We start from the raw sequence: 16314 nt of genomic DNA, 5'->3' as shown, positions 1-16314 counted from the left end.
ATATTGCCTACTGTGAACACTCGGAGGTCTGTTATGAGTGGACAGTGTCCTGGCTGGGTCAGAGAAGTGAGGTTGTCTCACCTGGACCTCTGCTTTTACCAGGTTCTCAACCTGGTCTCCAACATCCGGCCTGCTGTCTAGTCTGTGTTCCTTTCCCAGGCTCAGGAAGTAAGAGTATGTGTGTATGTATGTGTGTGTGTGTATCTGTGGTGTGTGTGTGTCTTGTGTGTGTGGTGTATGCATTTGGTGTGTGTATGTGTATGGTGTGTGTATGTGTGTGTGTGTGGTGATGTGTTTGTGGGGTGTGTGTGGTGTATGTGTTTGGTATGTGTATGTGTGTGTTGGTGGCATGTAGGGTGTGTGTGCACTGTGGTGTGTGGGGTGTGTGTGTAGTATGGCATGTGTGTGTGGGGTGTGTGTGTGAAGAGATTTGTAGGGACACACTATTCACCTGAGGGTCAGGGGCTTCTTTTTGGCTGACTCTTTCTCTGTAGGCAACTTCTGTTTTGGTAGGAAGGTGAGGTTAGTAATATACCACCGTTAGTGTATTTTTTATGGAGATTGTATATAAAATTATATAAATATATAAAGTTTGTTCTATTTTAAGGAGAAAGGGAACTTATGTAAAGGGGTGGGTGCAGGATCAGATGCAATAGTCACGGGGGTGGCTTCAGGCTCGTGGCCATCGGGGGAGCGGGAAGGGAGGGCAGGAGACCCGAGCCGCCCGGCCTGGCCTGGCACCCTCTGCATATCTGTATACATAGAGAGAAGACCTATATAAAGTCTAGCTAGCTAGCTTATCTATATATCTATATAAAGTCATAGTCTGCTTTATTTTTGTACCTGTGCTTAGAGATGTCTGGAGCAGGACCGCCTTTCCAGGCGGACTGGACACTCGCTCACGCCTTGACGCCCCGCCTTCCCCGCCCTCCTCTGTGCTTCTTCATTTGAGACGCTCTGTTCTGAGTTGCTTGGGTATTTCTGATGAAATAGGTACATATGAACAACTTCAAAACAACAAAACAATCAGCTTGCAGAAAGGACAAGTGAGCTGAAGGCTGTGGGGAGCTACGGGTCTGATAGCCCCTTAAACCAGGTTCCATAGTATTTCTGGTCATGGAGAGGGGACACTATGGCTTGAAAGCTTTGGCGTAGGTGCTCAGTACAGTGAGGATGGAGAGTTGAGTTCATCCCCTTGTTTCTGTGGGTTGGTACGCGGTGCCTCTGAAGGAGTCCGGCTCCTCAGCACTAGAAGGGAGAGTCAGATTACTTAGAGGCTTATAGTACCTGTCCTGACCCCAGTGCCCCCAGGGTGTGGAGCGGTGACAGATAGCATCGCGAGATAGCTCCGTGAGGCTGACCACCTGGACTTGGTCTTGGAAAGGAATACCCTGCTCATTCTTGCTGCAGTTTCTTAGAATCTGTGTGAATTGAATATCTAGTATAAATATAGCATATATGCTTTTTTCTTTCCAGTTAGTATTTTATTTGGAATAAGGTTGCAGTGGAAATGGAGTGGTTTAATGCTGGGACTCTAAATGGAGGCTAAGTCTGGAGAGAAGAACTCTGGGCCCAGCGGGGAGGGTGGAGCCAGGTGGAAACTCCTTCTGGCACCTGGCCCGGGACTTAGAGAACCAAACAATACAGCAGAAGTATTTGACCCAGAACTGGAGAGTCTCGGGAGTAGGAGCTCACTTCTATTTGAACAGGAGACTGTGTGTGCCCTGAAGAATAGCTCTCTGAGAATTCAGGACTTCACATATGCTGTCAGAGCCACATACCTTGCAGCTTCTGCAATGGTCCCCTGGGTGCCGGCTCTTTCTTCTGACTCACCGAGAGCTGAGAGTGATATGTTTGAAGCTGTTGTAGGGCCAGATGGTGCAGGCAGCCCGGGGAAGCTCATGAGCACAGTCTGTCTGCTCTCGTCCTGCATGTCAACTAAAAAAGGGCCATTCTAACCCCTCCTCCCCAACCACAGTGTCATCCTGTCCACGAGCTTTTGTCTCGTGGTGTTTGATCATTGGAGGGACCCAGATGCCTCATGAGGAGAAGGGCTCTTTTAACATTTTTAGGGTATTGTGGAAAGTGTAGGGCGAAGTGGAGCTTGAGCTTGACTCCTGGCCCTTCTGCCTGCAGTGTATACCTTGTGGGTCACTGTCTGTCACTCAGGCACTGTCCTCGCGTCCCTGGAGTTATCTGCTCAGAACACTTCCTATTTTTAAGGGCACTGAAGGAGACATGGGCTTTGTTCATGCAGTGCTGGGTCGAAGTGGCTGTGTGTCTGTCCTCAGAGGCGATGAATGTTTTCTGTAGTCTTCTTGGAGGCCAAAGGAGGTTATAGACCGCTGTTTCCTGTAAGATTTTTAGGGAGGTTGAACAAGAGGAAAAGCAGCACATTCTGTCCCCCTTCCTGGCTTGTAACCCCTTCCCACCTACCAAAGACGCCACACCAACTGTTCTTTGGGCTCTTAGAGCGATCCTCCTCTTTCTGTAAGCATCCTGTCCCACATCTGTAGCCGGCAGGATAAATTATGTCAGCAATACAGGCCGCTCTGAGGGTTGGTACCTGCAGTAGGACTCGGGTTATTCTAAACTCTACTTCTGTCCACATTAAACCCAAGGCTCGATCCTTAGAACCCTCAGCAGCATCAAGGTTTGTGGGATCAAGAGTCACTGGCCTGCGTGTTTCCATCCCATCCTTCAGCCTCCATTTGGACTCTTCAGTCACATGAGGGAAAGTGAAGACAACAGACATAATCCCTACTTTGAGATTATGGAGGTTGGAGCGGCCATAGTTCTTACCTCTGCCCCTTCCATAATCCTGGCCACGAGCCCTAAGAAAGCTGGTGAAAGGGTGGGCGTTGGTGAGGACAGGATAGACAGCACAGCAAAGATGTCCACTTCTCTGAAGAGCCAGTCCTTCACAAAGGCACGGACCAGCTGGGACCCGATTGTCCATGGAGCAAGCAAAGTTCTGCGTCTTTCAACCTCTCAGTTAATGGACAGGTTGTTGGGAGGGGTGCTCTGATGAAACCTGTGAGGCTACGGCCACTTCCAGGAACATGAGCTGTTCCATACGCCTGCACCATCATCCCTGGTCCCCGTATAGTGGGATTGTTTTAATTTTGCTGCCTCTGTGCTATGTGAACGAGTGTTTAGAGCGGACGGATCCACTGGGAGCTACTCCCCCAAGGATTGGTGTGGGCCCTGTCCGTTCCTGTTTACACTACCTAGAAGCTTGGGGAAGAGGGGTCTGTGCACTGCTCTTTGACTTCTTGCTAGGCCCTTTCACTCCTGTTTGCTGTAGACGTTCAGGTTGAGCCACTGTGGACGGTATAACAGTAGGGCGAGGGGAAAGAGGAGATCCTATACTTCCTGTCCGTAGAGACTGGCCACGGTTGTGCAGTGCCCAGGGCCCGGGAGGGGATACGTTACTGGATGATCTTGATTGCTGGAACTTGAGACTGAAATGTGAACAAGGGGGATGGTTGGTTTAGTAGAGAATGGCAGTTTAAAGCTCCATTTACCACGTTGTCTGCATCAATCTCTAAAAATCGAAAATCGTACTGTCTCAGGCGGAGTTAATTTCCTAACTGCCATCTGTGGGGCCAGAGATTGAGGGCACGGATGGCATGTGCTTCCAACAGGTGCTCCTTCCTTTTCATGGCCACCGACTTGAAGGGACCACGTCCTGCTTCATGGCAGGGACGTCTGGTTCCTTTTCCCTTCCACTTTTCGTCTTCTCTCGGGAGGACTCAACCATCCTGGATAGAATTCTTCCATCGTGCACATGGAGGCAACTTTGTGTGAATTGCTTTACTCCGTTTCGCCCAGGGGTCTGTAGACATTGAGAGTGGGGTGACTAGGCAGCATGGGTGGGGAGGGGCTTCTGCTGCTGCCTCCCTAAGACCTCTTAAAAAGTCCATACCTCTAGATGCCCAGTAGCCTCTTGCATTACTTCTTATCCAATGAGTCTGGATACGACTTATCAGCTTTGTCATGGGAGTTCTTGCTCTCAGGCCGAACTCGATTTCCTGCTTTGACTTTCTTTGGGGGTGACCCTCCATCCACGCCAGGTCTGTTGAAGACCGTTCACACTCGTTTCCATTTCTTGAATGTCAAGTATTACAACATAACTGCGCTAGGGTGCTTTATGGTGCTGTTCTTGAAGAGGCCAGCTGGACTGAACCTCCTTTGTCCCACCGGTTCCTTAAAATTCGCTGTATTTTGTCTATTATTTGATTTGTTTTCCCTAGGGGTCCGGGGTGGGAGACTTCGGGGTGGCTTTTGTGTTCTCTCTCTTTTCTGTATGTATGGACTGGTTCAAGTCAGTTATCACGGGCAGCTGACTTCACAGCATTGGTTGGCTGACTTCGGTTAACTATTAAAGACAAACCGACACATTGTACAGCTGCACACAGACCACCTTTCAGTGTGAACTTGAATGGCAACTAGAAGCTTACTATTTGAACTTCAGGTATGTAACTGAAAAAGTAAATAAAAACACTATTTTTTCAGTAAGCTTTTTATTTCTTCTAAAAGACAACTTAGAAATCAAAACTCTTAAGAACATTTCATCGGTGCTGTACCAAAGCCTTACGCTGTATAACCCGAATCTGGTGCGCTCCCTGCGCGACACCTTCTTCCCCAAAGCCTGGGGATGCCGGTGGGTGCCAAGCCTGGGGCAGGGGCTGGGGCACCTACGGCTGAGGGGACCCCTTGGAACAGAGGATGATGGCGAAGATGGGACACCATTCTTCTCCTTTCTCTAAAAGGAGACCAGGCATTTGTGTGTACGTGTGCATGTGTGGGCCTGTGTGAGGGCTGGCAGGTGGGTGTGCATAGGTGCGTGGGTGTGCTTATAGGTGCGCAATGCCAAAGTGAGCGCACTCACTGGGGCCTGGGAGGGAGACCAGGTCGACTGGGAGTGGGCGGTCATGGTAATGAACGGGGAGCATGCGCACTCCCCGCTTCTTGTCTCCTTCCCTCCCTTCGCTGTCAAGAACTGGAGGTGTATGGACACAGCTACACTCTCCACTAGGTGCTTTTTCCTCAAAGTCTACAAACTCTAAGCATTTATAAAGGGCCCGTCCAAGAGACAGGCACCCCCAAACACCAAATCACAGACTGTCGAGACGGGGAGGCATCTGTCTCAGCTCTTGTTGGCTTTCTTGGGGAAGGGGGTTCCTCCTACAGTGGCCCTTGACCTCCCATTCTGGGCCTGTTCTAGCTGCTGCCTCTCCAGGTGGTCCTCCCCCTCTTCCCAATCAACAAGGAAGACCAGACTGGAAGTCACCCTTGAGCCACGCCTGCCCCGTGGCCCTAAGCAATAATGCCTTCCCTGCCTACCAAGGACAGTAACGCCTTTGGCCTTTGACTCTTGCCAGTTAAAAACCGAGTGACACCTCCAGCTCCATGAGGGAGAGGATGAGGCCGCAGGCCGCCGGCCGCCGGCCGGCTCAGGTCGCTGTGCCAGGCTTCACTCGCTGGTATTTCCAGGCTTGCCGGCCACTAACCAACACATTGCCAGTAACACTGCATGTTCGTATAGTGAGTTAAAAATGAATCAAGCAAACACGTACATAAGCAAACAAACAAAAAGAGGGGGGGGAAAAGGCACATCACATGACAAGATGTGCAGCCCTGGAAGGGTGTCTTGGGAGGTGTTGCAAGTTAAACTGATGAAAAGAAGTTTAGTATTTAATTGCTCCTCATGTAACATTAGTTTGCTTCAGAAATGTTTTGTATTTTGATATAAATAAACATTTGCTAAAAACGTTTATTTCTAATTTTTATTTATACCCAGGAAGTGTTTCCTGATGCTGTCTGATCTGGCATATTTCTCCCTAATTGACCACTTTTAAAGTCACAGTGCACCTGGATTCTGAAAGGATCGGGGCGTGGAGATTAAGGAGCAGCTCTTCATTCACTGAGCAAACGTGTGCTGAGGGTATATTATGTGTTAGTCCCCTGTTCTATTCACTTGGGACTTGTTGGTAAACAACATAGATGAGGTCCTTATTCTTCTAGGGCATCTGTTCTAGTGGGAAGGACAGACAATAAGCAGTCACTGCAATAAGAAAATTACATAGAATAGACTGTGGTGCTAAGTGCTCTTTGGACTTACAGAGCAGGGCCAGGGGAACTGGAAGTACAGAAGGAGGGTGCCAGTGGGCAGTTTGAAGTAGAGTTCTCGGAGTGGTCCTCCCCGAGAAGGCAGCACTTGAGCAAAATCTAGAAGGGGTTTTGCTTGTCTCCATGGTTGATGCACATTAAGTTTTTAACTGTAGATTCTTCACAATGCCTGAGATCGCTAAGAACTAGGAGAAGATATGCCAACTCTTCAAGTGTGGGATGAAGATGTTTTTTGGTTTGATGCCATTTTGTCTAAACGAGTTCCCGACTCTTAACAGAGGCTGGCCCTAGGCAAAATTTCACATTCAAGAGTCAGCGGTGCAGTGACATTTCTATGACTGAATTATACCTTTCCCTTCACCCAGAGGGGTTAGCAGGCGCCTATGTCTTATTCTGTCATCTCCAGGGCTGGTTTGGTGGGTATAACTACCTAAATCGCACACGTTCTTTTCCTTATCAACATCATCTTTCTCATTTCTTTTCTTGACATACTTTCTTCCTTCTGTTCTATCTGGGCAATACTCTCTTGTTATCAACTCGTACTGTGCTTATTGTGGATTTCATTTGGTATTCAGGTAGAGGGCAAATACTGAACTATAATATTCCTGTTTAATGCCGATAATTCCAAGTGAGGAAATCAACCCACCAGCTAAACAAAAACAAAACTAGGTCCATCTACAATTTTTTTTAAGATCTTATTTATTGACTTTGGAGAGAGAAGAGAGAGAGAGAGAGAGAAAGGAGGGGGGAAGAGCAGGAAGCATCAACTCATAGTAGCTTCTGGTATGCGCCTTGCTGGGGCAAGCCTGGGTTTTAGAACCAGCGACCTCAGCATTGCAGGTCGACACCTTATCCACTGCACCACCACAGGTCAGGCAGCCATCTACAAATTTAAAAGCATCTGTTGTGATGTAAAAAGTCTCCATATAAAATTCCCCAGTGCGAGGGGGTGCTATGCCTGGGCAGCCTTCTAGTGTCTGCATAGCTTTCTTTGGCCTCAGTTATCTCTCACAATTTTCATCTGTACCTAGTTTCCACTACCTCTCCCTCTCCTTCCCTTTCTTTTTCTTAGCAGGCCATAATAGAAATCTTTTTGATATTTTTTTTCTTTTTAAAGAGAGATAGAGAGACAGACAGAAAGGGAGAAAGATGAGAAGCATCAACTTGTTGGGCACTTTAGTTGTTAATTGATTGCTTTCTCATATGTGCTTTGACCAGGGTCTCCGGCCAAGCCAGTGATCCCTTGCTCAAGCCAGAGACCTTGGGCTTCAAGCCAGCGACCTTTGGGCTCAAGCCAGCAACCATGGGGTGATTGATGTCTATGATCCCATGCTCAAGCAGCGACCCCACACTCAAGCTGGATGAGCCTGTGCTCAAGCCCACAACCTTGGGGTTTTGAACCTGGGTCCTCAGCATCCCAGGTTGACGCTCTATCCACTGCGCCACTGCCTGGTCAGGCAAGACCCTTTGCTTTAAGCTTTGAGAGAGAAACAGGCTGGTCCTGGGGCAGTAAGGGATTCTTGGTTATCATGCAGGTGGCATGGTGCAGGGTGAGCCCAAGTCAGACCTGTAAGTTAGTCCAAATTTTCTTTTGTGTCCCAGCTTCCCCCTTTAGAGCCCTTACCCCTATTTTCACCAAACCTCTTATGGTCAGAAACCTCACACCCTTCTGCTAAGGAAGAATTTCAGGATGGTCCAGAGGTCTCCAAACTTTTTACACAGAGGGCCAGTTCACTGTCCCTCAGATCGTTGGAGGGCCGCCACATACAGTGCCTCTCTCACTGACCACCAATAAAAGAGGTGGCCCTTCCGGAAGTGCGGTGGGGGGGCCGGATAAATGGCCTCAAGGGGCTGCATGCGGCCCGTGGGCTATAGTTTGGGGATGCCTGGTAGTCTCTGCATTGGTCACGGGATGTGGGCAAGCCCCTTTTCTCCTGACCTGACCTTCCAGGTGGTAGGTCACTCTACTGTTGAGAACCTGCCTTTTCCTTTACTCCTCAGCCCGAGTCTCCAAACCACTTGCATTTGCATTGGTCTACTCCCTTCGGCCCACTCCCCTCCCCCCCAACCCCGGGAAGGAACCCTGGGTTTGGTTCTACCATTTAGTACCTGATGAATTGGGAAAATCACCTCAACTTTCCGAGGGGGCTACTCTTCCTAGTTTCTCTCATTCAGCAACACCAGGTGGGAGGCATCCACTCTCTGCATACATCCCAGAGCTCTCTGCCTCCATCCTCTGGACCCTCCAAGGGCAGGGTGTGGGCAAGCCCCTCAGTGGATGAGCTTTCGCAGGAACCTCCTTCGCAGCACAAAGTTAAGCACCGAGATTCCATAGCTCAGCCAGCAGCCATCCAGTGAACAAGGTGACGGCTCCTTCCTGCCAGTAACCGTTCTGCTGGAGCCCTTATTTCATTTGTCCTTGAGGCCAAAGCACACCCTTTCTTCCCACAGAAGGAGGAGAGCAACAAACCTCTTGTCACAGGCACTCCACGTAAGGCAGTGGCTTGACTTGAGTCTTCCCCTTCCCCCTCCCCCCCTGGGGTGGTGCCTGTGCTGGTGATGCTGCCCCTTGAGAGCTTGTGCTGGAGGTCACGGGCCCCCTTGACAACTGTGCTGCATTGAAGAGGAAAGGTACTTAGCTCCTACCTGTTCTTACTCTGTGGCTTTCATTGCCAGTTTGAGGTGGCAGGTGTGTCTCCTGCTAAGTGCCGGTGAATGCTCAGTCACACTTGTTCACACTTGTATGGAAGCTCCTTGGAGGTTGAACCCTATCTGCCTTGTTCACCTTTGGAGCCCAAGTGTCTATCACAAAAGAGAGATTTATTAACTACTTACTGAATGAACAGGGGACTGGCCCAAAATGCCTATTCTATTTGGTATCATTTAACTCGAAGGTCATTGGTACCCTTGCTCAGAGTAGTGTCAGCAGAATGGTGGGAACAGAAGCCAGACTGGGATAAGTTGAGGCCGAGGAAATGAGCAATTAGGGACAATGTCTACCAACGACACTTTTGAGAAGCCTCGTGTTTAAAAGTGTACAGTATTAATAGAAAATTTGAGGTATAGTAAGGTCAACAGATCAGGAGGCAATTGGTATTGACAATGTTGTTACATTTCCCAAGAGGAGGGGACATCTATGCCAGAAGGGGCCACACTGGTGAGCACCACGGTTGGTTGGGAGGCAGGTGAAGGGGGAACTGTAGGCAAGAGTCCTTACTGTGGTTTCCATGGGAAGAAACAGGTGAGGCAGGGTAAGCAGGCTTAGGATTTGCTAGTTTGAATAATTTCAGCAGGCTCTCGGGCAGAGAGGCTGTCTGCATCTGTCTGGTACTTGCTCCGGGGCTTAGAAGCTGTCTGCATCTGTCTGGTACTTGCTCTGGGCATAGAAGCTGTCTGCATCTGTCTGGTACTTGCTCCGGGCATAGAAGCTGTCTGCATCTGTCTGGTACTTGCTCTGGGGCATAGCAGCTGTCTGCATCTGTCTGGTACTTGCTCTGGGCATAGAAGCTGTCTGCATCTGTCTGGTACCCAGCCCCGGGGTGATTAGGGCAGGTGAATACTGGCCCTGTGTGTGAGAACCTGATATAGAGGGTGGTTGGAGGAGTGGGCTCTGGATTGGTTGGTTTGGATCTGAAAAGTGCACTTGTGGGCAATTTATCTACTATCTATAAGAATCGGCTATTCCTGCGAAGGGCAGTCCCTCCAGGATCAGCAAGGCCGAAGATGTCAAAGTATCAGAGTACAGAAAAGAGAAGACAGGATTAACACACCACGTGGCAAAGGGAGACAGAGATTTTATGTCAGGGCGTTAGAAAGTCATTGGGGGAGTTTCAGGCTGGGAAAGGCATGATCTGATTCATGCTTTAAAAATTTCTCTCTAACTGCTGGTGGAGTGCGTGTTTCAAAAGGGTAAGAGTTGAAGCAGGGAGACTAGAGAAAGACCCGCCATGTAGCCCAAAGTTGAGAAGATAGTGTTTTGGACTAGGGCAGTCACAGTACAGATGCAGAGAAATAAGACCAGAGGGCGATATGTTTGTATGGTAGAGTTAACAGGCTTCCTGAAAGAAGTGAGAGATGAAGACAAGAGAGGAATCGAGAATGACTCCTCAGTTTTTGTTTGTTTGTTTTTTTTCCCCTTAAATGAGAAGCAGGGAGGCAGAGAAACAGACTCCCACATGTGCCCTGACTGGGATCCACCCAGCAAGCCCACTAGGGGACAATGCTCTGCCCATCTAGGGTCCTTGTTCAGTTGCCTGGCAACGCCTGAGGCGAGGCCATGGAGGCATCCTCAGTGCCCAGGGCCAACTTGCTCCAACTGAGCCATGGTTGTGGGAGGAGAAGAGAGAGAGAGAGAAAGAAGGGAGAGGGGGAGGGGTGAAGAAGCAGCTGTTCACTTCTCCTGTGTGCCCTGGCTGGGAATTGAACCTGGGACGTCCATATGCCGGGCTGACCCTCTACCACTGAGCCAACCAGCCAAGGCTGACTCCCGAGTTTTTGACTGGAGTGACTGAGAATGAGAAGACAGAAGGAAGAGGAGACCTGAAAGGGGAGAAAGTCAAGGTGTTTGGCAGACATTCAGCTCTGTAGCAGCATGTTCTATTGGCTGTCCCACCTGACAGAAGACAGCCACTGGTGAGCTTCTCATCCATGCTGGTCCCCTTCTCACAGACACATCTTTCCTTTATCTCTTGGGTAAAAGGAGAGTCCTCAAACCCAATCAAAAACACAGCCAGGTGGTGAGTTTTCTGGTTGTATAGAGTAGATCCGGTTTAGCATGCCCACTTCCCTAGGCCTTCTGGTCCTTCTTTCGCAGTCTGCAATGGAGTTCTGACACACCTAATTTATTTAATGTAGACCATCACTTTCGTCAAGCTTTCAAGAACCATTCATTCAGCAGCTACTAAAACCACCTGCTGGCACCCTCACAAGTCTGTGACATCCTGTGATATTGGACAGTACCCCCATATTAATTAGTTCTCCTGTAGAGAGTTTTATATTCTGACCCCCCTGATTCAGCACACACAGGATCCACTTCCCCAGGCATATTCTCCCATCCCTGCTCAACACACACCAGCCAGGCCCTGCAGCTCCCTGAAAAACCTCTTTCTGGCCGATTAAACAGTTGCCTTGTGGGGCTGCACTGAGGTTTGACTCTTATTATCTGTCCGGTGATAAGAAGGGAAGAGTGGAGCAGCTGCTGAAGATGACGAGGCTTTCTTGTTAAGCCATCTGCCAGGTTGGAGGCATCTGCATTTTCTTCAAGCAAGGAAGGGCTTCTGTCTATCAGCAAGGGGCGTGGCCATTTCTGCCAGACCAGAGGCTTCAAGGCATCTGAAGGTTCCTGGCCTTCCAAGGCCTTCATCTGTATATTTCTGTCCCAGGTCGCAGGGTCCAGCCTTTCCCTATCAGAGACAAGACTTTGACCTGGAAGACTGATCAGGCTGACACTCAGCCTTCTCCAATATTCTGTCACTCTTACAAGTAAGCCTTCAGCTTTGTCGGCTCTGCTGCTACAGGTGAGGAGGTCTCTTTAAAGCTGCTAAGGAGACATTTGCTTTAAATTGGTGATTGAATGCTCTGATCATTTTCTCTCTTCAAAGTTTCAGCGGCATTCTGTAAGAGCCGCTCAGCCCCATAGTTCCTATATGGGTTAATCTTCCTCCAGCATCTCTCAAATAGAAGATAGTCTATAAGCCAGTACACATATCCCTTTCACCCACACCATGCCTAAGATTGAGATCAGCTTAGGTGATACCTTAGCAATCGCACTGTTAGCACAAGCTGGGGACTATGAACACTGTACCGACCGCGTGGTGGAGTCCTGGTGCTGGTGAGCTGACAAGTTACCCAACTCCAGAAGGTCAATGTGGGGCAGCTGTGTTAGGTTTGCGTGTGGGTTTACCAGCTGCAAGCACTTTACTTGATTAGTGCATGAGCACGAGGCAGAGGCATGTGTGCATAGTCTATATAAGGCTATGGGTGCCCCCCCCCCTGGGGGGGGGTGATTCTCTCAGATCACTTTCCTGCCACAGTGAGATGCGGTTTTCCTTGCTCCTTTGCCCTTACTGCGAATAGCAGATTTTCCTTTGTTTATTAGTTCGCCTGTCTTTGCAAGTTTCCAATAAATGGGTATGGCCCGACACTTTCTGGCTCCACAGTTTCTCTACCATCTGCCTGAATCCAATGTGAACCTGCCTGACCTCGGCCGCCGGCATTATAGTCATCCTTAGAGTTTTCCGACCACAGGCCTTAGAATGAATTCCCTACATGTGAAGCCTAAGGCCGGTAACATGGTGGGAATGCTCTTCAGGAAAGAACCATGTAAGGGAGTAAGGAAAACCAGACAGGACTGGGGAAAGACGAATGTGGTCTCAGGTGAATTCTACCCCTGGCCTGATTCATGGAGATCACCAGCGAAGTGCCCGTCTTAAGGTAAGGAGGTGGGATTTTGTATCTGTATCCACCACTGGCTCTGGGTCACCCTCGGGAGAGCTTCACTCAGTGGCTTTTCAGCACATCTCTTATGCTCCGTCTGTTTCATGTACTTGTTTTTATTTCCCTCTGAGGATACCTCTATTCCTAGAATCTCAAAGGGTAGGGATCAGGGAATGTCTCCTTTTCCCCTTCTCTGCCTCCATGTGAATTACTGAGTGTGATTGGATGAGTAGAAGGAGCAGTGTCCAAGTCCTAAATGTACATGGACACACTGAGATGAAGAAGGGAGCAGTGTATCATGGCACATTGTTAGAATTCCAAAAGGAAACATAACTTAATAAAAGACTTATTTCTAAAGGGACTATTCTAGGTGTGGGAAGGGTGTAGGTAGCTCAGACACGCAGGGCAATCAGTGGCTGGCTGACACCATCCTAGTCCTGAAGGCAAGCAGGGAAAGAGAGGTCACCATAACTGGGAAGTAAGAAGCAGTCACACAGAGCAGGCCACTTCCAGAGGAGCAGTGACAGGGATACAAGCAGCCCCAGATGACCTCGCAGGTATGGAACCAAGGGAATAAATACTTTGATTTCAGATAGAATCCAGAAAGGTACAAGAGTCCATTGATATCACTCATGTAGTGGAAAAGAGCAGGGAAGAGAGGGGGTGGAGAATGGATCTTGAGGGACAATCAGAAGAAATCTGGCACAGACATGACCTGCCTACAGAAGGTAGGATTTAGATTTATGCCCAATTGACATGTTGTGCGGCATAAAGTAAGAACCAGAGAGTGCTTGCTGGATTTGGCAATTTAGAGCCCATTGGCAACATTGTTGCAAGAATAGGTTTAGTAGAAAAGTGAGGAGAGAAAGCTAATTGCCAGTGGATTGGATGATAAATACTATGCTTTCAAGAAGCCCGAGATGATCAGGAGAGATCTAAGATGAACTAGATCTAGGAAACTACAGGACGTAGCAGATGCCTTCGATTCTTTACTCTTTCTTGTATTCAAACCCTTTGCTGTGTAGCTTTCTACAGCCTTCCCTCTCTACCTCTAGACCTAATCAGTTGACTGATAAACTGGGAGGAAATATTTGCAATGTATATCATAGTTAGGGGGGCTAAAATATACAATATATAAAGCACTCTCAAGAATCAAAAGAATTAAACATGCAATATGTAAATGGGTAAAATATAAGGGAGTTCACAAAAAATATAAATGGATTTTTAAACAAATGAATAGATGCTCAATTTCTCTCAAGTATGTAAAGGGAAGTTAAACTCCATAGAAATACAATTTCTCTTTTATCGGATTGGCAGTTAAAAGAAAACAAAGTTGACAAGACACTCCATTGGTGAGGCTGTGGGGAAGTAGGTATGCTCCTACAGAGCCAGTGGGAGTAAAATGTTGCAACCTAATGAAATGAAATTTAGCAATATCTAATAGAACCACAGATACATGACAGATCGAAGCAGCCACCCTACCTCTATTGACCTATGTTTTTGACAACAATAATAGAAGGTAATTAATTAGGTGTTATTTCTAATAGCAAAATATTGGAATTGCACATGCACAGGAGACTGTTTTTATAAGCTACACAATGTAGTGCTATTAGCTGTAAAAATCTGAGGGAGATCTTTATGAAATTCTATGGAATAATTTCTAGGGTATATGGTTAAATTAAAAAGGGGTAAAGGATGTATATTATTTATCTATTCTTCCTAACAAGTTACTCATGAACTTAGTGGCTTTAAGCAACAATACATATCATCTCAGTTAACCTTATTAAGCTATAATTGATATACAAAAAAACCACATATACCTGATGTATACAATGTGTTGAATTTGGACATATGCATACACTTGTGATTCTATCACCTCTGTAGGTTTCCTTGTGTCCTTTTTTGTTTGTTTATTTGCTTTTGTGGTAAGAACACTTAACGTGAGATCTAGCCTCTTAACAAAGTTTTGAGTGCATAGTCCAAAATTGTTGACTATAGGTCCTATGTTATGCAGTAGATCCTGTCTTGAATAATTGAAGCTCCATACCAATGAAACAACTCTCCACTTCCCCTCCCCTCAGTCCTTGGTAACCACCATTCTATTCTCTGTTTTTAGGTGGGTCAGGAATCTGAGAGCAAATTGGGTGGCTCTAGTTTAGGGTCTCTCAAGGAGTTGCAGCCAAGATGTGAGTTGGGGCTATAGTCACAAAGGCTTTTCTCCCGGACCTGGGAGGTCTGCCTTTAACGTGGCTGGCAAACTGGCCCTGGCTATTGGTGGAAGGCCTGTTACTCTCCATGTGGACTTCTCCACAGACTGCCTGGATGCTTCCAACTTCCCTAAGATCAGGAATATGAAAGACTAAAGATGAGGCTGAAATCAATGTCTTTTACAAACCAGCCTATGTTCACACAGTCCAGGCTTATCCAAAGTAGGAGAAAACCAGGCAAGGGCATAAATACCAACAGGCAAGGATCTTAGGGGGTGGGGAGGACTTTTCAACGCTGGCTAGCGTGTGCGTGTGTGTGGTGTATGTATGTGTATACACTTTTTGAGTAAGAAAGAAGGGAAGGCCGCGGCCTCCTGCTGCTGCTGCTCCAGGTGCTGCTGTGTTCTCGTCCATGCTCCGTGCAGACTTGGTACCTCTTTTGCGAAGCAGCAGCTGAGCAAATTCTGGCGCTTGCCATGGCGGATGAAAAGCCCAAGGAAGGCGTCAAGACTGGGAACTACGATCACATTAATTTGAAGGTGGCAGGGCGGAATGGTTCTGTGGCACGGTTTGAGATTAAGAGGCACACACCACTTAGTAAACTAATAAAAACCTACTGTGAACAACAGGGTTTGCCAATGAGGCAGATCCGATTTCGATTTGACAGACAGCTAATCAATGAAACAGACACACCTGCACAGCTGGAAATGGAGGATGAAAATACAATTGATGTGTTCCAACAGCAGGCAAGAGGCATCTGCTAAAAAGGGAACCTGCTACTAGACTCCAGAACTCTGTTCCTCCAGACCGAGAAGACACTTTCAGTTGGAAGACTGCTATTTGGTCCCACCACATCCTAACTACTTTACAGTATAGTTTTCTCTATTCTGTCATTTACCACTTCCCCATTCCTTTATTGCGTATAAAGTAATTGATGTATGTGCACAAGCATTGCATTTGTTTAAAAAGCTAAATGGCCAATGGTATGTTTGACTGACATCAAATGGAGATGGAAAGGGGAAAAATACTGGTTCTGTGAAAATACCCCCTTTCTCCATTAGTGGCATGCTCATTCAGCTCTTATCTTTCTTTACATTACAGTAAGTTACTTTGCTTTCACTGTTAAACAAACACACAAACAAAAAAGAACAATATAAAAATCCTTGCATACCTTGTTTGACTGGAGAATTTTAATGTTTTTCATTTATCATTGTAGGACAAATGTGCATATATCTTTGCAAATTAGCATTTGGATTTCTTCAGGCAAATACACAAAAGCAGATTTGCTAGGTCATATGGTTTAATTTTTGGAAGAATCTCCATACTGTTTTTCCATAGTGACTTGCATGAATTAATGATTTCACCAACAATGCACAAGGGCTACCTACCTCTTCTCTACGTCCTCGCCAACACTTGTTTGCTGATTTATTGATATAGTCATTTTAACAGGTGTGAAATGATATAGTGATAATGAACATTTTTTTATGTGTCTGTTTTATGTCCTCTTTGGAGAAATGTCTGTTCATGTTCTTTGCGC

General features: G+C 47.3%; 1 pseudogene; it reads left to right on the top strand.

Annotated features, from left to right (window-relative positions):
- Positions 1–15253: 15253 nt before the first annotated feature.
- Positions 15254–15541, top strand: LOC136393826 (small ubiquitin-related modifier 2 pseudogene; annotated as a pseudogene).
- The last annotated feature ends 773 nt before the right edge of the window (positions 15542–16314 follow it).

The sequence above is a fragment of the Saccopteryx leptura genome, chromosome 2 (genome assembly GCF_036850995.1).
Source record: "Saccopteryx leptura isolate mSacLep1 chromosome 2, mSacLep1_pri_phased_curated, whole genome shotgun sequence".
NCBI classification, from domain to species: Eukaryota; Metazoa; Chordata; class Mammalia; order Chiroptera; family Emballonuridae; genus Saccopteryx; species Saccopteryx leptura.
The sequence above is the reverse complement of the archived record's forward strand: the minus strand, read 5'-3'. Positions and strand labels throughout refer to the sequence as shown.